This window comes from Parus major, chromosome 9 (assembly GCF_001522545.3).
Source record: "Parus major isolate Abel chromosome 9, Parus_major1.1, whole genome shotgun sequence".
NCBI lineage: Eukaryota > Metazoa > Chordata > Aves > Passeriformes > Paridae > Parus > Parus major.
Window position 1 is genome coordinate 744,600 of NC_031778.1, and position 21,390 is coordinate 765,989.

The window sequence follows — 21,390 nt, forward strand, 5'->3', positions numbered from 1 at the left end:
TATATCTGGGCAAAGCATTTGCTGAGGTATTTTCTGCCATATGTGAATGTTCATCTGCAGTTTATATGCCAGATGTGTATTGGCAGCATACATGCTACACAAAACAAGGATCCAGAACTGTAGTAGTAATCCCAGTGCTGCAAATCAAGAAAACCTTTGCAACCTGCTATCTAAAAATGTAAATTAGTTTGCTAAATAAATGCATTGTTTATAAACAAAGAACAAAATGATGACTTGCTGTGTACGTGGGTATCAGGAAAGCCCTTTTTACAGGTGCATGAGCCACAGCAGTTGGGGAATTCAGCTGATCTGCCCTGGTGACATTTAAGTTATTTTCCCATGACTTGAGTATTGCAGTTGCTTTCCAGAGTACTTTGTGTCATTTAACCTTGGCTGTGGAGGATTTCAAAGGCGCTGTTTTAGTATTGGATTTCTCATGATACCCACACTGAGTCAATTCCCTTCTGTTGGTCAGTGCAGGGGGTGAGGAGACAGCACTGTGTAACCCTAATTTAGTACAGCCTCAGAGAAAGAGGAAACTCTGAAGCAGTGATTCAGTTAATGCAGCAAGATAGATGTATAAATATATATATATTTATATCTAGGATAGAGTGTGGTGAGAAATCCCCTGAATGTTCAACTTGTGTGGGAGGTATGCATACAAATCCACTTAACAGTTGAGTTACTGTGAGGAATACTCTTCCCACACAGTACATTGGAAGGACTGAGGAAGTGGATTTGAGGAGAGCCTAAGACCTGCTAATAAAAGCCAAACCCAGAGGCCTGCTAGACGAGTCAGCTCATGCTGGGCCCAGGCTAAACTAAGTAGCCTGGTATCAACAGTGGTGTAAATTTACCTTTGATATCTTTGTATTGCCCCTGTCTGTGACTGCAGCAGACATTCCCTGCGGCTGCCTTCTGCTGCTCCCCTCAAGAGGAGCCATGAAACCTTGCTAATGAGTCCTGGAGCTCCTCACATTCCTCCTCCAGGAGCTGCTGGCTCTTGAGAGATGTCAAAGGTCTGACTGAAAAGCAAATACACCGTCCCAAGGGTCAGAGTAACTCTCCCTGCATCCCAGGGACCAGCTCAAGCATGAGCAGAGCCTTTCTAATCAGCTTCTGTAATCAGGGCTCTGCCAAGTCTTTGTGGCACTCCTGGTGTTTGGGAGCCTGTCCTGGTGTTGGGTGCCCTAAACACTCCTAGTTCTGAGCTGGAAGAGCTGTCCAAGTGGGGCTGCAGCCAGAATTGCAGTGTGAACTGCTCTCTGTGTCTGCAGGCTGGAGCTGTGGAGGTGCTGCCCACGAACCTGGGGGAATCAGGGATGTGGTACATTGCTGGCTTAGGTGTGCTCCTCTTGTTGGGAGTTACCAGATCCTTCCTTAAAGACGTTTTATCTTGCCCCATAGCTTAAGTTAGCAGTCTTTTCCAGGAGAAAAGACTGTTCTGTCCTCTACTCACATGCTCAAAAGAGAATTTCATTCCCCCAGTCTCATTTTTCAGGAGTAAGAATCCACAGTTCAGATTGCTGGAGCACAGCCTGTCCTGGGACACGTCACTGAAATGGCAGCAATGTAGAATTGCTGGATAACCTCTGGGGAACCTGCTTCCACATCACCCAGCAAGACATGTTTTATGATTTATGGACACTGATATTAATGACTTTAGCTAGAATGGATTAATAAATGCACTTATTACTTACATTTAAAACAACTTTTTTAGAGAGAGTAGTTTAATCACAGTTCATCATCTCTTAATCCTGCTCTGCCCACCACCCATAACCTATGTTGTTTGTGTTTGTAATATGCTTAAAAATGCTTTTCATTTCATTGGAATTTAATAAGCTACTCATAAAGGCATTTTTAAATTGTGACCCAATTCCTTGAAGTCAGCTTACCTGGTCTTTTAAATGTCATCTCTAAAACTTCTTTTCCTGTATAAGACTTAATTTCTGTTTTAATTATTACACCTGTAATGCTGAACTTTGTACACGTGCCAGTTAATTATGTTTCCATGCAGAATACTGTGCCTTGAGCTGAATGGATGGCATGGGAATGCTGGCAATTCATGGTGCAAACACCTTCCTGTGTGTGAGGTGGCCAGAGGCAGAGGGTACTGCACATCATTCTGTTTCAGCTACAGTATATTGCTGTGTGGACACAGAAAAAAATATAATAGAAAATAATTTTTTTAAAAAATAAGGAAAAAAAAGAGTATTTCAGATAGCAAAAGTCCAAGTCATTTTGCATGCACAGTGGTTACAGGGGCTGGGGTGTAGATTTGCATTTGTAAAATGTCTTCTGTAAGAGGCAGGCTTTAATGGCTTTTAGACCCCACTGGGTGGGAGGCTTTAGGTTATCCCTTAATGTTTAATTTCACGGAATGTGTGTTTAGCAGATTGTTCAGCTGTCACCTTAAGGCTGGGTGCTGTGAGCTGCTGATAGCCCTGATGGCACAGCTCCTGGGATGGCAGAGATCAGATTGCTCATGTGGGGCTGCTTGCAGTGGCCCTTTGCTTTGGCAGTAATCTGTCAGGCCTGGCCAGGTGCCTTTGCAGGCTGGCAATGAATGTGGAAAACTGCTGCATAATCTATTCATAGAACTAAGATTTGTGTGTCTTGATAAAGGTAAACGCTAGGTTGGTTGAGGCTTTTCCAATGTAATTTGTTTCTTTGGTGGAAACATTTCAATTTTCTGGGCTTTTCAGTTTTTCTGTTTGTTTCTATGATGTGGTCTGGCCAAGCAATTCCTGTTCCCTCTAGAGTTTGCAAGTGGAAGTCAGTGTGGAACTGGAAATAGGAGCACAGCTGCTTTTGCAAAGTGTATGAGAAGCAAATAGGTGTCATTAATGGCTGTGTTTAGTTAGCTTTGTCCTGGCTGTTTTAGACTCTATTACCTGTCACTCATTTTTTCATTTTCTCAAAAAAAAAATAAAATTGTGTTTTGGAGATGAAATAGCATAGAAAAAAGTAATTTTGTGGTCACGTGGTAGCATATAACTAAGTCAAAACAACTGTAAGGAGAAAGAGCAAATTAAAAATTAGGTATTGGGGAGAAAAAGAAGAAATTAGTTCATCTGATGGGAAGAAAGACAATTTCCCCAAATCAGGAAACTAAAAAGAAAAGTAACAGTACTTTGCTTTAGGAAAAAAATGAGGTGTGTGCAGGAACAGCACAGTCAAAACAAACAGTGATGCATGAAAACAAACCTCAGGCTGAGGAACAGCACACAAAAATGTGTCAGTCTGACTGGTCATTTCATCTTCCTTTGTAACACAGAGCTAGGCAAGTTTTTTTCATCAAAAAAAAACTTGAAAACTCACTTTTCTGCCACTGGCCTTCAAGCAAGTCAGTAGTGACTACCGTTTGTGCTAGCTGTGATGGCAGCCTTTAGATTTCCCTGAAAGTGCAGTATTTGCTGACAGAAAGCCCCTAAATGCTGGTCTCAGTGAAAAGGGAAATTAAATGGAGTGTCCTTTGAAAGGAATGAGCAAATACCTTGAAAACTTGGTTTTGCATGTGCAGAATAGCACTGGAGTAATCTTAAAACAGCTTCCAAGTGTTGGGGCTCTAATGTGTGTCTTGTGTTTTATGCCAAAACACTACTCAGTCAACAGCATGGCAATAGGAAGGCTTTGCTGAAAGGCTCCCCTTGTGCCAATTTGTGCAAAATTACTGTAGGGTGCTGCACTGGTATGAGCTTATGAATTCTTCTCCAGAGACCCCTGTTTGCAGCAGAGTGTGGTGTTTCTGTGCTGGGAACCTGAGCTAGAGGGACCTCTGTCCATTTACCTTCACAGATGCTAAACCTACTCATGCTGAAACAATGAACCCCCCACTTAGCTGATCTAAGTGTGAGGTTTACCTTTGGTGGTAGAACACCTGTAAAAAGCAATTTATTTGTTATCCATGGGAAGGTGAGGGCTGATCCTGCTCACAGGGAGGAGTTACTGCCAAAGAGGACCCAACAATAGACTTTAAAAAGATGCTCTTTGTCAAATGAGTCTACACCAACCCTAATGTTATTTTCCAGGTAGGATATTCTTCCTGATAGGCATCACTGAAGGCCTCAAAATGAGTAAGGCTGCTCTCTGGGAGGGCAGTACAGGGAAGGATTTCTGCAGATAAACTCCATGCAAAGTGACAGTTGCACAATTTCAAAACTCTTTCTTTTTATTTTGCTGACCTGTGATTGTTCTGTTTGTCCTCTGAGTCATGGACAGGACAGCTTTAGCAGCCACCTCGTGTTCAAGGAGACCATGAAGTTGCAGCATGCAAGGTAGGAGATTTCAGATATTCTCCAGGCAAAGTAAAGGACCAGCCAAGGTGTGCTTCTCATATTTTAAGTGGAAATCTAAAGCAAATCTGAAGAAAACTTCAGATTTTCTGAATCTTCAAAGTGATTTAATAGTATAAACAGTCCCAGTGTTGGAGACATAATTCTGCATAAAGGACCTTGGAAGAGATACCTTAAAGACAGAGGAAACTCAAGCAATTCAGAAACAAATAAAAAATGTACCTCACTCAGATTAACCAAGATTACTGTTTGTTTGGCATTAGCAGAAAAGGATTACAGTCTAGGCTGGAAATCAGAAGAATCTGAAGAGGGGGTAAACTGAGGCTGTCATTGCACAGGACACTGACACAAACCTGTCAGAGAAAATTCCTGTGCTGAATGGCCAGGAAGGTCAGTCTTAGAGGATCTAGGGTATGTTACCAAGGTGCTGTCATCCTAATGAGTCCTGTTTGTGGTATAAAATAGACTTTCCACTCTTTTCTACAAGTGTAGAAAGTTTTTACAGCTCTAGCAAAGGAAAATTGGTCTGTAACCATCCGGGTCTGGTCCTGTAGACTGCTGCATTTTTTCTGGTGTGCCATCCATTTCAGTCCATCTTTGTGGCTCTGAATCACCCTCACAGCCTTAGCAAAGCAATATTGCATAAGGCAGGAATTTCTAAAATTGGTCTTCTCGATTTTAGCAGTGTCCCTGGTCAGGTTTCAGCTTCAGGATTGCCACTTTGAAACACCTGGAGCTGACATAAACATTTGTAGGGTACAGCCTCACACCTGGCCTGCCGGTGTTGCCTTCCACAAGCTGGCATTTGGAGAACCACCCCGACAAGATCAGGACATTAAATAGGAACCAAGGTCATAATGCCCCAAATGAGGGTTCAATCATGGGTTTAAGCTTAGGTGTACCAGAGATTATGGTCAAGACACATATCCTTGTGTCCACAAAGGCATGTAAGGGCTACTGAAATAATCTTTATCCTTCAGCTATCCCATAGAGTCTTGCTGGAAAAAGATGACAATACCTCTCAAAAATAATCTTGTATTTTGAAATAATTAAATTGGGAAATAATTTCCAAAACCATGAACTAAAAACATCCCTGCCCTTGGACTGCACAAAGAACATATTTTTCCCACAGAATTCTCTCCCCTCAAGCAGGAGCAGTAAGCAAATCCTCTTTAGCCAAGGCAGAGCAAGGTGAGGAAATGGTGATAGATTAACATAAGGGAATCAGCATGCTGTAACATCCAAGGTCTCAGGCTGGCATCTCTTCCATTACCTGGCTGCTTCTGCAGTCTTGCAGAGCCTGGGAGAGCTGGGATTTACTTGCTGCAGCTGCTGGCATGCTCCTGTCTCAGGGTGGAGGAGACAGTCTGGGCAGCAAACACAGGGATGGTGGACACGGAACATTGCCAGGGTAACTCGGGCTGATCAAGCCACGGGGTTGGGTGTAAATAGGAGGGGAAGGGAGACAGGAGGCTGACCTGAGCAGTGTGAGCTGAAGAGAGCTTTGAAAAGGAGATTGTCAGAGTATCTGGGTCTTTACTCAAAGGTGGAAGTAAACTCATATGGAAGGTACTCGTAAATTGGGGGGCAGCGCCTGTTTTAACAAGCGAGACAACTTCCTCAAAATCTGAAGGTGAGTGTTCTTTTTTTTGAATTGCTTTTGAGTTCACAGACTGTGTGGTGCCTTTGTCAGCCTGTGTGAATTCATGAAGCACTGCTGGAACAATGGAGTCACTTCAGCCTAGCATTTTCTGATTAAAACCAAAAGGAGAAGAACAGTCTGGGACTGGATTTTCTTGAGCATGGGTGTTGCTGAAGCCAAGTAAACACTCAAGACCCTAACAGGAGTTTAAGCAGAAAAACTCTGAACTAGAACAGCTTCATAAGCAGTGAGATTTGATACATTTCTGAACAGCAGTATCTTTGCCTTGGATTTCATCTTAGCACCGTGCTGTGTTCTGCTGCCAGGTCATATTTCCTGGAGAAGTGTCTCTCCTTGGCTGCTCAGAACCAGCTCCATGATCCCAACTCAGCATTAACAGTTTGTGTTGAAAGGAGCTTCCAGTACAATCTGTACCCATACGTGCTGGGATGGAACCCAAATTTATGTTCAGAAGTGCAGATCTGTGAGAACAAATGGTTGCATTCAAGGAAGGACACGTTTCAAGACAAAAAAGTCGTGTTTTGGTACCTTAATTGTCCACTTATTTTTTCATTGCCTACACACAGCTATAGATGCTTGTGACTATAATACTTTTTCTAGGAAGTTATTTGATTATTTATATTATTTGGCTATTCAGAGAAATCACTGTTTTCCTGGCAAGAGTGCTCTTCCCCTTCAAATCTATGTAAAACCAATTAATAGAAAACACATCATTAGAACAAAATGGGAACAGATGTGTTTCAGAGAGGCAGTGTGAAGATAGATCTCCATTATATTGCTTTCATTGGAAGGAGTTTTTGGGAATAGAATAAATATGTGACTGAGAATAATGATAGAAGATTAGGAAGAACTTAATGTGCCTTGGGGGGGATAAGAGATGAGGACTGTTACAGGGAAGGAATAAATGCATACATCACAGAGAAAACTGGTGGTTTGGAAGAGAGAGGAAATGGAGATTTGCAATGTGTAAGTGGATTTAGAGGAATGATGGACAAGGTGAACTGTAAAGAAGAGTTCCTGGAAGTAAGGGTAGTAATTTCAGGTCTGGGCAGCAGTTGCTTTCCAAACCACAGAAGCAGCGTGTGTCTGATGTTCAAAAGACTGCAAATGATTGAGGTCACTACATATCAAAACTGATCCATGTTAACTACATTAAACCCTCTATTGAAAGTCACTTCAAGCATATTCAAAACAAGCTAAAAGATTAAAGGAGACCTGTTGATTGGATCCTTGAATCTGAAAACTATTTATAGCTCTGAAAACGAGTTGTGTTCAGGAGCCTGAGTTTCTAGCTGGTTTACATCAACCACTCGTGTGGGAAGACAGTGTTGTACCTCCCCTTTTCTGAATGCAAGGAAGTGCTTTAGTTGGTTTCTTCAAAGGTGACACCTCAAGTGACCTCTGTGTACATTAAATGACTTTGTCAGACCGAAGGACACCCACTCTCCAGTGCCATTCCATGCATTCTCCCCAAATTCATGGGCTCAGAAAACCGCACGGAACAAAGTGCTAAACATACGGTGTTTGAAAGGATGTGCAGGAGTGCACATTTATCTTTTATTATCTCCCTTAAGCAGCCCTGTTATTCAGAAGCTCTAACAGCCATCCATTATTCATCAGCTGTCTTTCTCCCCAGCTGATTTCCAAGCAGAGTTTCGATGTGGAACAGCAGCCTTGCGGAGTGTGAAGTGGGATGGATACTAGATTATGCAAGGGAATTATCTGCTCCAGTAAAGGTCTGGTTTCCAGGGCTTCTGGCATAACTAAGCAGAAAAAGTAAGTGCAAATGTAGGGACATAACGTTATACCTGAGAAGATTAAGATGCTAATGCTGTGAGTAACTCCTTCCTGTAGAACTAAATCCAAGGCAGCTTTTGCTAAGGCATTCTAATGTGGATGAGTCTTCATCCTGGTTTGGAAACTGCCTCAAGTGCACAAAACACCAGGAGTTCCAGGCATCCCAGCCTATCTGACCTGAAGCTGGGTGGCTCTTAGAGCACAGTGTGGCTGTGGAGCAGATGTGCTGTCAGATGCTGGCTTTGTGTGCTGGAGGTGCCAGATCAGGGGATTTGCAAGAGCTACCTGTCTGCTCTTTGTCTTTAACTTAGCTAGCAAGCATCCATCCCATAGTGCTTGTTGGAAATGCCTTTCTGGAAAAAAAAATGTGGGAATTTGCATCCCTCGGTTTGTATGCAAAATAAACACTTCAGGGTTTGTCACAGTGGTTAGTTTACCTGCTTTCTAAGGGTATCCCCATTCAGGGATGTGTAGCAGCCCTTCCAAACCCTTCCAGCTTGGTTACCCCACAATGGTCACATGAACTTCTCCCTTACAGCCTGCTCCAGCTTCTCTAGTTTCCTGTAGGGGCAAGCACAGCGTTTCAGGACCTTCTCCTGCACGAGCTGTACACAGGGCTTTAAACCCCAAGTGTAAAAAAATGGATGTTCTGTGCATGTAATTTCCCTTGCCTGCCTCAGGCACCAAATATCACACATGGCAGATCAGTGATTGCAGTAATTGATAGTCGTGCAGGAGATTGGAAGAGCTGTAGGATGTACAGTGTAATGAAACAATTTTGACTTACACAAGTTTTCAGCCTTGAAGCAAGAGGGCACCAAGACTGGTTAATTAGAAAAATGAGTAGTCTGTCAGTGTTTGCAGCCCATATCACACAGGTTTGTGGCACGAACTGTGATTAATATCAAGCTCACTTGATGGCCCGAGGACTCCTCACCACCTCTACAAACAATGCAGACCTGTTGTGCAGAAATTCATTTGTGTTTCAATGTTTGTAATAACGTGATATGAAAATAACACCACAAAATAAAATAGCAGGAACAGGGATGAGCTGTTTAAGGTCAAAATATTCTGCTTTCTAGAGGTACATTGAGATCGATGATTTCTCTGGATAATGTTCAAGCAGAATTGAATTTTTGATCACATAATCAACTCGGCCTTAAACAGCTATAACCATCTACTAAAATGGAAGCATTTTATGAGAAATCAACTGCATAAGGAGACTTCAGAACATTGTAAAGCAAGTGGGTTTTTTCACCCTTTTATTAGCTGACCTCTTGTTATGATGGTTCTTCCTTTGAGAGACCTTTGAGGCAAGGCTGCCAACAGCAGACATCTCGGCTGTGAGTGCTCCAGGTCAACCTCTGTGTTCAGAAAAGGGCAAACCAGTGATCAGACTGCCCGTCCTTGCAAGCTGCAATTAACTCAGTTCTGCTTCTCAGCCTTGCAGACAGCCTGCATGGTATTGTGCCAATAGCACTATGAAGGTTTCTTGTTTCAAATACCTGATATGTGAATCAGACTCCGGGATGCCAACAAAGCTGGTTCACCAGGAAGGATGATCCTTTCTTTTTTTGCTGCCTGAACCTCATCACCCTGCTGTGATGCTTAATGAAATTGTCGTGCAAACTGTGAATGCTGATTTTTTTTTCTTTGTAAGACAAGTACCACAAACAGTTCTGTGTTTTCAATCAACTGTAAGCTGATAGAAGCCTTGTCACGCTCCATCTCTGGAGGCAGCTGAAGGACAATGCAAGCAGGCATTAATACAACACATTTGTGTTCAGAAATATGAATATGCTAAAACTCTCTACTGAATTAAGCTTCTTGTCCAAAGAAGACTGACTGGGATGGCCAAGCAGGAGCTGATTATTGCCAGGACAGCTAAAGGAACCTCTACTTTGCTAGATGCTGTGTTCACATACCGTGACCAAAATGTTTTAAGGACAGAATAATCTCATGCTAAGTAACAAACAAGGAGGGACTGAGGAGCTGGAAAGGACTTTAGCAGAAAGTTATTTTTGCAGATCTGTACAAGGCCAATATCCATGAAAATGAGGAACACTTGCAGCACACTTTGCTTGGCAGATATGTCCAGAGGCCGTGGGGTGGCAATCAAGCCCCATACCACCCGAGAAAGCAAAATGCTACTTATGGGTGGGGTATGTTACTGGGGTGCCACTCACTGCAGACTCCTCCAAGAGGAGCCTGAGAATGAGCTGAAGAAGCAGTGTCTGAATTGTGTTTAGTGGTGGAAATAAGCTGCATGAGCTCTGGCCCAGCCCAGCGTGGTATCAGGTGCTCTGTCAAATTTGGAGTTTGTTAGTCTATAGCAACAAGTGTAGATTTCATAGCAATATATTCAAGGCAAATTTACATCTTCAGTACAAAAGGATGCTCAGGTGAGGTGCCTGAGTTTCTCAGGTAAAATGTGCTTTAAATTAAACCTGCAGTAGAGCACTCAGAGGGAGGTAGGTATTTACTATGGTAGGAGATGATAATTTTGTGATCTAAACCTAGCATCAAGTTCCCAACCAGGCACACACACCTTGTGTGTCAGAACTCCTGAAGAGCTGAGGAGTTCCCCAGCTGTTTGTGCACTAATAGTCTGTTGTTATTTACTTACAAGACAAGTGTAATTTAAGATCTAGAAACCTATCCTCGCCCTCTTTGCAACAAAACTTGTGTGTTTGGTATGTTTTGTGAAAGCTGACAGCCAGTCCACCATGCAGTTCTTAGGTTGCTGCTGAAATATCTTTGCAGGGTCTTGTTGATGCCTTAGGATTTTAGCTTTTCTATTTGTCATGTATCTGTAATCCTGCAGTTCTTTAGTGTGTAACTCCAAACTCCACACACACTGGGAGCTGCTGCTTTCCCATTTTGCTCAGACACAGCAATTCCTCTCCAGGCCTGGCAATCAAGGACACCTCACTGCCTCAGGCCCCAGAGATGGAAACAAAAGTGAGTTGGGGCAGCAAACTTGGGGTAAATGAGTTCATTCCCTGAAGCTGGAATTGGAAGATGAACCCCCAATGTGCAAATGGACCAAACTGATAAAAGTGTGAAAACCTGTGACCCATCATCCATTTTTGGGTGCAGCCCCTGGGGGGCTTTGTCTGCCCTAAATGTACCTGAAGGCCCTGCAATAAATAGAACTGCTTTTTATTCCCTTGATTTTGTCTGGCCTCTGTTTTTAGGTAGCCCCAAAAGGCATCATTGTGACTGAGTGCTTTTCAAAGGCATCCCCTCCTTTAGAGCATGATTCAAAGGCAGCTGAAATCAACACAGATAACCTGACTGGAGCTTTGCATCAGGCACCCTCTGCCATCCCAGATGGTATGAGGGAGAAATAGATGCAAACTGAGAGTTTTGAGCAGCTTTTCACATTTCTTTCTTGAAGATGCTAAGGAATAATTACAGTCTGAGACAACTTATTTTTCTGCTTGATGTGGATTTAAAAAGAGCTTTTTATTAATGCAGCCTCCTGTTTAATGGGCAGTGCAAAACTTCTTTGTATTCTAGAAACCTGCCTATCCAAAAGGTGTGGCTACATCCTCTAGTACCAGGATACAACAAATGCAAAGAGGTGAACTCTGGTGATGCCTGAATATCTCAACAGCTTCCTCTGTTCTGCAGAAAAAAACTTGAGTTGATTCAGCATTTAATTTAAAAGTTTAATTTGTTATCCACTGATAACAAGGTTTATTATGAGTGCCAGTAGTTAATCTTAGAAAATTTACAATCTGTTGTATGTAAAATTATTGCAGCACTGACATTTCTAGTGAAATCCTTGTGTCCTTGGGAGATATTATGACTTTACCATGATGAAGCCAGAAAAATCAGGTATAGTATATCCAGGCCAGTGATGGTATGTCTTTCTGGATCTTGGCAGTCTGAAAGTTTAAGTTAAATATTTCAAATAAGAGCTACCTTTTATTTTACCATCATATTTGATCACAGTGAGCACCCTTTGTGGAATTCCAGAAGAGTCCCTTTGCTCTTTTACAGCATAAAGGCAAATGGAAATATGAAAATTGGAAACCTAAAATGCAATATGTTTTATTTCAGATTTTTCAATACAAACAATTCAGCTTTTAATATTTCAAATGAAGAACATTTCCTTCTTAAAAAGAATACTGATAAAGACATTCAATTCAAGGTTAGTTTAGCCACAAACACTTTGATTAATTTTTTAGAAATATACTGGTGTGGTGGTAAGAACTTCTCCTATTCTTGAACAGTCATAGAAAATTTAAGTGTCTTCTATGATTGTTTACCTAAAGTTTGCCTATAAATATTAAAAATTCAGTATGATGAAATCACAGTACAAAAACAATTTGAATTTTTTATAGCCTGCACAAAAACCTACTGCAGACTGTGCTTGACTAGTGATGAACGAGACACGAACTGAGATCCAGCTGTGACTGTTTTGATTTTCATTCATTGCTAAGTTGCATTTCCAGTTCAACCAATCCTTTATTGTCTGTCAAACTATCCCAGCAGGCCCCATTGCATTACACCTTTAAACACTACCTGTGCAAAGCTGGCAAAAGCAGAGTTTTTCTTTGGAACGTGGCTCCAGTAAAGCACATCCCATTTTTTCTAACATGCAGTTAAAAAAAAACAAAACAACCCAACCCCAAGAACATCAAATTATCATTTGAATCATAGCAAGCAACTGTGAGAACAGGAAAATCTTTCATGATTTCAGAAAATACTTTGAGTGTATTTGTATTTTAAATTTAGCAAGTCAAAACAGATCACGGCATTACACAGCTTTGGCTCTAAATTTCCCCAGTAGCTGAGAACATTTCCAGATGAAGGAAGGACAATTATGGAATTGTTTAGGCTGGAAAAGCCACTCAGCCCATATCTCTGCAGAGGTTTGTTGTGACCCAAGGGCAGGGCCTGGCACTCCAGCCTACTGAACCTCTTGCTGTCCTGACCCCTCTGCAGGGCTTTGCTGCCCTCCAGCAGGAACACCCAGCCAGCCTGGAGTCATCTGCCCAGCAGCTGAGGGTGATCTTGTGTGGCTGATGGGAAAAGACCTTGCACACAGCTGAGCCCAGTCCTGAGCCCTGGGGAACCTCTCTGGTGTCCAGCCCCAGCTGTCCCCTTGGGGCTGTGCCATCCAGCCACCCTTCAGCCAGGGGAGAGCCAAGGGCTGACAGCTTTTCCAGGAGGATGCTGTGGGAATCACTGCCAAGGTGTTGCTGAAGTCCAGGGCAATATCCACAGCCTTTTCTTCAGCCTCTGAGTGGGTCTTCTTGTCAGGGAAGGAGATCAGGTTGCTCGAGCCCAAGCTGCCCATCATGAATCTGTGCTGTGTGGGGCTGATCCCCTCCTTGTCCTGTGGGTGCTGGGTGATAGCACCCAGGATCTGCTCCATGACATTCCCCAGCACCGACACTGACAGCCCTGAGCTTCCAGGGATTGTCATTCCAACACTTCTTGTGGATGGGCATCACATTTGCTAGCCTCCACTGGACTGGGATCTGGCCAGTTATGCTGGTAAATGACTGAATGTGGCTTGTGTTGTGTTTTATCTCCATGCACCATGAACTGCTTGCCCTGTTCCCCTCTGCTCTGGAAAGACACGTCATGAGACTGCAAGGAGCATCTCTGCCAGTGTGAGCAGCACTCCCTGCTCAGCTGAGCACTGTGCTCCAAACACCTCCTGACATCGGCATCTGGGGGAAAAACACTGAACTTGGATGTTGTTCTACTGGGAATGGTGAGAAGGACACAGACTCTCTTGTGTGTTGAACAGGAGAGCAAAGTTTGTTATTCTTGGTCTTCTTTTACAGACATGTTGGAGAAAGTCCCAGAGGTGAAACTCTCATTGGTCATTAAAGCAGCACATCACCATCACTGGTTAAGTGGAACATCACCCCTGGACTGTTTTCCTAAACTCCACCTGCAAGGATTGTTGTCCTTTACCAAGGACTGTTTGGATTCTTTCTCAGGCCAGAACGAGAAGCCTGTGACTGAGTTTCACACAGGTTCTGTTCCCTCCTTTTTGCATTTAGCATCCAGAGTTGTATAAATGAAATATTCAAAGTGCACATTTAGACTGAAGTGTTTGGCTTTACTGCCTGCCCGTGTGCTGTATGTGTGTAAAGGCTGACTAATAAATGCCACTTGAGGCAGACTTATGCTGTCCTGTTTAGATGTTTGTTTTACTCTCTCAGAATAGCAGTCTTGTGGCACTTCCACATTTCTGTTTGGGACTAAATGTAGGGGGGGTTGAACAGAGCAGAGCAGAATTCTCACCTCACACAGATCAGGGCTGGAGCTGTGTTTGATTAGGGATATACAGAGCCTGTCTTCAGTGGCTTGGATGTTGACTTGGAAGCAAACCTCACTTATCTTAATGTTGGCAGTCACTAAGGTCAGAATATAATCTATGATTACAGAGTGACTGTTCTTTGTAGTCATGCTATTTATCCTGAAGGACCTAGAAAGACATCTATACTTTGCAATCCCTATCTCTCAGAAATTATAATCTCTTGTTGAAATTGCTTTCCTAGGAGAACTGTCTTGTTTTCTGCTGGTCCCTGTTTCTGTTTTTCCCTCTTTCAGTTGTGATCATTTACTGATGAAATCAGTTTGAGGTAATTTCAGCCACTCTCCACAGACCCTGTATTCAGGATCAGCTCCCAGCTTTGTTTCCTTTTTATAGCCTGAAAATGCTGTGACTACCAACCAGCTTGTGACAAAGCTGAACCTGCCAGAAGAGGCTTCAGCATTTGAAAAATATTGCTTCCTATGAAGAAAGTAGAAATGAGGGCTCTTAAATCAGCAGAAATCCAGTCCCTGATAGTGCAAGCTGTGCCTTTATCAGCTTCTCCAGATACTCCTTTCTATGATCCAAGGAAGAGCCTGTGCCATTTGTATTCCTGCCATTGATGTTATGCTTCTCTTTGCAGAGAAAGGTAAGAGTGTCCAAAACCAAGTAGAAGCTTGAACTCACCTCTGCAAAGTTCTTTCAAATTAGAAACTTAAATTAACTGATGAATACAGAGAGGAAATCTTATTCAGATCATCAGGGTGAGAGTATGTTTATTGCTGTTTACTATGTATAGTGTGTGTGTGTATAAATATATAGCGAAGAAAAAATTTCAATTAACTCATAAAAGTAGTTAAGAAAAGCTTTTTTTCCAAATCTTTGATAAACATTTGAAGTGAATTTCAGGTTGAAATTCTGTTTGGGTGCTTGCATTTATCATGTCATCCAGTTCCTGGAGAAGAAAAGTAGAAAGAAAGACTTAAAAAAAGGAGAGGAAAAAAACCCTAAACTGAATTGAATGTAAATTTATATAAATAAGTTTAGAAAGCACGATATTCTTTGAAAAGCATGAAGGTTTTTAACCAGATTGTGTGATTAAAAACTGGGTCAATCATGTTTTTTCATTAAAAATGTAGACATTTGGGCTACTTCTGATTTTAGCATCAAGCATGTAAATATGCCATTAAGAAACACTTTCAGTCTAGCATTTGAATTTCCAGAAATAGTTCTTAAAAATCCTACTTTCCTGCAATTTGTGGTGAAAATCTTGTGACTGAGTTTTTTCACGGGCATTAGGAAATGCTTGTGAATTCCTGGACTGGCAGTGAATGTGGAAAGCACAGGAAACACACTTAGCTCTTGAACAGATGCAGTTTAAATGTGTGACCTCTTCCCAAACCTTTTAAGGATTGAATTATTTTTTTCTCCAACGAAATCATCAACAATAATAAAAATATTTTTCTATTTTGTATATATATTTATATAAAATATTTTATATTTTTATACATATTTAAGCCTGCCTCCTAAAATTCTTAAGAGGCTGTTTGAAGTGAGGAGGAAGCAGGATGAGGGAAGGAATCCTGAGCAGAGATCACCAGTGTTTCCAGATAATTCACAAATGTGTTTATAAGGCAGGAAAGAAGGCTGCTTCTCCCAAGGCTAAGAGGAATGAATCACTGATGTGGGAGGTATAATGTCATCCAAGAAAGGAGACAGTCTTCTCCTCTGCACCCCTGCCAGCTGCTCAGTCAGTTAAATAATACTTTCAGATGGGTTGGTGTGTGGCAAAGCCAGGCAAACACTGTGGGGTTTATACATTTATATATGTGGCCTCACTCCCCTGCAATGTACACATGATAGATATGAAAAAACCCCAAACCCCACATTTACTGATTCTCTTCTGTTGGTGCTGGGTTTGATGCACATGGAGGTGTGTTTTCATCTACAGGGTAAGAAGAATGCTTACACTTATAACCACTTCTTGGTTCCACTTTAAACACCCAATAAACTGTAAAAAAATTCCAGCAAAATGCTTTCATGCAACAGGAAACCTCTAAAAAATGTAATTTACAATGTACTTGATACTAATCTTTCTTCATAGAGTTTGGTCAGGAATTCTCTAAGACTTGAAAGGGAAGAACATGGTCATGCTGAGTTTTGTTACTGCCTTTCAGAGGATTTCTGAGCCAGTGTAAGGATGGCAAACCCTCCTCATTTCCTTGCTCAGTGTTCTCTGTGGCTGCATTTTATTTGCAGGGTGGAAACTTCCATTTGTCTCTTCTCTGACTTTTGTATTTCAAGTTTTCTCTTCATTCATCCCATCATTTCTCAGATATTGAACTGCAATCTTCAAGGGAGAGTGAAATTAGTAGAAAGGGTTTTAAGATTATAGAATGTCCTGTAAATGTAGTTTTCACTTGTCAGTTGATCCAGATCTTTAGAGCATAAGCTGAGTTGGGCACTGTCTCCTGTATGCCATCCTAAATTTATATTCACTGCTAGAACAGGATAGAGGCAGGAAGAGGTATTGGCCATTAAAAAGTAATATTATACTGCACTAGAAAAGGTTGTGTGAGGAGCCCCTGATTTAAATGGGAGTAGATGAGCTTCCTTTTTTTATTTACAGCACTGTAATTATGGAAATAAATATTTTTTCAAAGAGTTAGAGAACTTGTACTACTTTTACCATCCTGACTGCCTAGTGGCCATTGTACTGCCAGTGGAATTAGTGTGAAATAGAGCACAACTGGTTGTCATTCCAGGGTAGTAGTTAGAAGGCAAATAAATTCTACTGAAAATCCTCTCTGCTGTCATGAAGCATTGTGATCATCAGACAGAAAACAGAGAAATAGAAATTCTAAATTTAATATGTTTTAAGTTTTAAGCTCAATTTTTTTTTCATCTATTAAGAGCCATTTCATCAAGCTCTTTACCACAGTAAATTTAAACTGTGAAACTCTTGCAAGTGGACCAGTGATGTACTTGGAAGCTGTACTCTTATATTAGTGCTTTTTTAACTTCCATAACTACTGTTAATAAAGGGGAACTTTTTGAGGCTATGCTCATTGAAGCCAAATTTGCTGTCCAACTTTGATTCAAAATAATTCTCATCCCCACTTTTCTATCTCAGAATTTTCAAAGCCTTCTTCACCTGCAGTCTAATTGCAGAAAATAACCACTAGGGTTGGATCTTTATTGTGGTGTTTTTACCTGGACAAGCTTCTTCCAGATTATTAACCTGGCAAAATGGTTCAGCAGACAGTAATGGGCCCTAGGGCACATCACTCCAAGGCAACTGCAACACTGACTGAGCCATTGCCAAGTTCTGCAAGGTGAGGAATAGAAATAATAGTCTGAAAAACGTGTGTAGATTTGATTTAGCACAAAGACTGTGTCTGGGAAACACCATTCTTGTGTTGCTGGCAGTTCTGCACCTGTTTCAAAGGGTGTAAAAGTGTTTGTGTATGAGCTGTGGGACTTCAAGCAAGAAAAACATCTCCAGTGGTTTTTCTCGATAGCCAATCTAATCAAATGGTATTTTGGCAGATCTGGAGGTGCTGTTTCCTGTTTGGCTTCCCTCCAGTGTTATTTCTAAGGATGGATGTGAAGGAGTCAGTTAAGATGAAGGGGTAACTATTCCACTAGACTGTAACCACACAATACCAAAGCATTCTCAGTAAATCAATTCTCTTATTAACACAAGGCATGGAAATTGTTCTACCCACTATCCTGGAAGGAGCACTGAAGCACTCTTTCCTGAATGGTAGCTGTACATTGAGGCTCCTTGTTCTGAGTTCCAAATGCCCAGACCTGGTTGGTAATCTGTAATCTTCCTGTGGAGTCTGCCTCCTTCAAACTGCTTTTGGAAGTTAATATTTCAGTACTCTTCAATTTATCTTCAACCTACCTAGTTCTGCCCTAGATTTCTGAGTGGAACACTAGTACTAACCAGTCAGAGTAAGGCAGCAGTGCTTTCCCAAAGCTTGGGCTGTCCTAAAGCACTGACTTACAACAACTGATGGGGGGAAACACTTAGAAAATATGCCCAAAGAAAATAAGGCAGATGAGTAACATAAAGCAGGTCTAACATCGAGAGAAAATGTCCTGAAACACTGCACTGGAACAGCCTACTTCAAAAGCCTAATCCCTTGAGGTGGGCTTTATGAGACAGATTATAAAAACTCTTCTCTAATGTTATGTCTGGGAAACCAAAACACAGCAAATCAGATCACTGGCACACACCTGCTTTAGACTTTGCCCTCTGTGTGAGTTCTGCCTGGTTTTGGGTGTCCAGGACACGTTTTCTCTTCATAATTGTCAGTAAATGGAAGAGATCCTGTTAGTTTTAGCCTGTATGCAAGCTTGTGCAGGGAAGTGCTGCTTGGAATGGGGTTTAGCCAGGGCAGCTGCTGCACACATGTCCAGAACATACCAAGCTGGTGTTGGTGGTCCCCAGCCCCTGAAATCCATCTGTGAGGCTACAGGGTTCATAACTTGTGTTACTTGTGGTGCTCATAACCCTGCAGTTCTGCCCAGAGCACTGGGAAAGCGTCTGAAACCCCTCATTTAGGGATGGCTTTTGAGAGTCTCTGTGCTGTCAGTCATTCTTGCCTGCACAAAGTGTGTCCAGGTGCTTTTGCTGCAGCAGGCACAGGAAGTGAACAGTTAGGAAATGGGAAAAGCTCTGCTGCTGCAGATAGCTCCAGGAGTGTCTTCAGACTGTGGGGTCCAAGAGAAACAGCACATTTGATCCCAAGGTCTGTGGAGATCCTTTAGCCCAGCCATGTGCATTGACTTTGGTCTCTTGAGGTTTTCACATCAAGTCAATCCTGTGCACTTGTCCACCTGGGCCTGGAGCATCACAGTTTGCACCTAAGACAATAAAACACATCCCATCTGCTCTCCTGACCTCCCTGGCTCCGTGCTCCAGCTGCTGCTCTACACTGGTGGCTTCATTTGGTCTCCTGCAGCTCTCCTTGGCTCTCTGAAAGCTGGAGCTCTCTGGGGATACCTCACACTCCCCTGATAATGGCAGTGTTTTCTAAACCTTGTAGATCTCCACACCCCTGGGAGGCTGAGACAGAAGGAACAGGGACTCAGCTGCTGCTGCATCCCACTGAGCTCTGGCTGAATTCTAATCTGCTTCCATTAGGTCACTTTAATCACTTTGTGTTTCTTCTTTGTTTCTTTCTTTTAATTGTTTTCTTTTGTTTTCTTTTGTTGTTTGTGTTGGATTTTTTTTCCCCTAGGAAGCTTTGGCTGTCATGGAAAATCACTATTCCAAAGGGCTTTTCCTGCATTAATTATAAATTGCTTGTAAATCAGTGAGAAGAATTCTGCCCTAAAGCAGATGTTATTCCTCCCTCAAAGTGTGCTTGTCAAAGCAGTCTGCTGCCATTTGTGTGACTTGATAGGTCCTGTGGACTCCAGGAAGATGAATAGGCCAGGATAGGGGCTGTTGTTTGGGAATGGCATCATCACCCTGCAAAACTCATGGGAGCTCTGTTCCAATGAACACCTGATAAATAATTAAAATGGTGAGGTGGAAATACAGTGTCCTCATGGTCAGAAGGTGCTTTGAGCAGTGGGAAATTAACAGCCACTTACAAATCAAAATTTTAAATTAAAATTTTAAAATTAAAGTTAAAATTGCTCTTTTGCCTGAACAATGGTGGTAACACTTATCTTTAAGAAGTAGTTGTTGAATAACTGTTGTATCACACACACTTGTAAATTGTTTTATCTCTCTTGTAGTGCTACACTATTAACCTGAAATGAAAACAGTACTGGAAAAAGTAAAAATGAAAGAAATTGCATTTAGTTTTGGACTGTCTGGGAAATGAACTTGTGTATTCAGTGTTGAGTTTCTGATGACTTAAACTGGTACTGTGAGGCACAAAAACTTTGTTATTAAACTATAAATCCTGTTTAAAATTCCTTATTTGACATTGAATTTGGCTGAAGAATTTGAATTCAGGCTCCAATTCCAGAGATAATATTTTTCCTCCTTTTTTTCTTCTTTCTAGCTTAAAGAAAGCTGCAAAAGCCTGATCATGGAAATGGTTGGGTACAACATATTGTCTTCCTGACTGGTGGAGGTGGCTGTCCCTCCAAGCTCTCAGCTCGTGGAGTGCCACAGAATGCTTTTGGCATTCACCTGGTAAAGGTGAAATTGCTCAAAAATTGATCTGAGTGCAGAGTGGAGAGACCATGGAACCTCAAATACTTCAAACACTGTAATCTCGAGTTACAGTCCCACTGAAAAATTCTGGTGGAGCACCTGTGTGTTCTTCCAGGAGACTTCAGCAGCTTCTATACCTTCTATAGTGGTGGGTGCATAGTGTTGAATTCTTCAACTTTTAAACTCTGTTTTAATCTTCATGCATCCAAAAACTGTTATTGTATAAACTAAGCTGAAAATGAAATAAGCAAAGGCCAATTTTTCTTAGAATATCTTTCTGAGGGAGTGGTGGAAAAGTAGTGCAGAAACCAGATTTTAACATGACTGGCAGTAAAATAGTTTTTCTTGAAACAAGGGCAAACAGTGCTCTTGTACTACCAAAACACAGTGGGGAAAAAAAAAAGTGAAAATGGCATTTTTCCCTAAAATACTGGCAGTTTTCCCTGTTCATATGGGGGACAGGATTCTTTCAGTGGTAGGATTTAGAAAACAAACACTGATGTTTTTTAATTTATTATTTTTTATAAAGAGAGTAAGAATTTCTTATGTGGTCAGTAGTAATGAAATGTAATTTCTGTGTCTCTGGGCTTAGATTTCTTTCTGTGTGCTCCCATTCCACTATTGCTGCTGCTGTGCTGTGCAGGAAGAATTCCATTACACAGCTCTGCTCTGCAGCTGGGACTTCCTGGAGGTTTGCATTTTGAAGGTTTTCCCCCTCTTACCCTGCAACCAAGGCAGCAAATAAATCTTGTGGGTCACACAGTGTGGAGAGGACGTGGCATTTGTGGTGGGGGAGGAATGTGTGGGAATCCCTGAGGAAGCCAGGTTGTTCTGTGTGCCCCAGCACTGCTCCGTTCTGTGCCCGTCCCTGTGCTCTTATTGACACCTCAGAGTTTATCCTGGAGAACGCTGCCATGTAGCAGGAGGGAAATGAGATGCAAACTGATAATTGAAAGTAATGAAAGCCTTAAGCAAATGCATAAAACTCTTCCCAATCATGGTATTTATGGGCCCAAACTGTTAGAGAGATATTTATAGGTTTGATGGAAATACAAAACGTATGGTATTTTTATCCAGAAATATTCTTTCAATTATGCTCTGCATGGATCTCATAAACATCCCTCTTTCATCTAAAAATTCTTCAGTACATTAGGTAAGAAACATC

General features: G+C 41.8%; 1 long non-coding RNA gene across 3 annotated transcripts in view; it reads left to right on the top strand.

The window, feature by feature from the left end:
* Window positions 1–5,792: 5,792 nt before the first annotated feature.
* The window catches only part of LOC107208574, a 58,723-nt gene continuing 43,125 nt past the window's right edge, over window positions 5,793–21,390 (top strand). For 2 of the 3 annotated variants that reach the window (XR_001523266.1, XR_004498807.1), the window contains exon 1: window positions 5,793–5,928. This is a non-coding gene — a long non-coding RNA (uncharacterized LOC107208574). Of the gene's footprint in view, window positions 5,929–20,087; window positions 20,374–21,390 lie in introns of those variants that run through there. The other variant, XR_004498806.1, reaches the window with a different exon arrangement.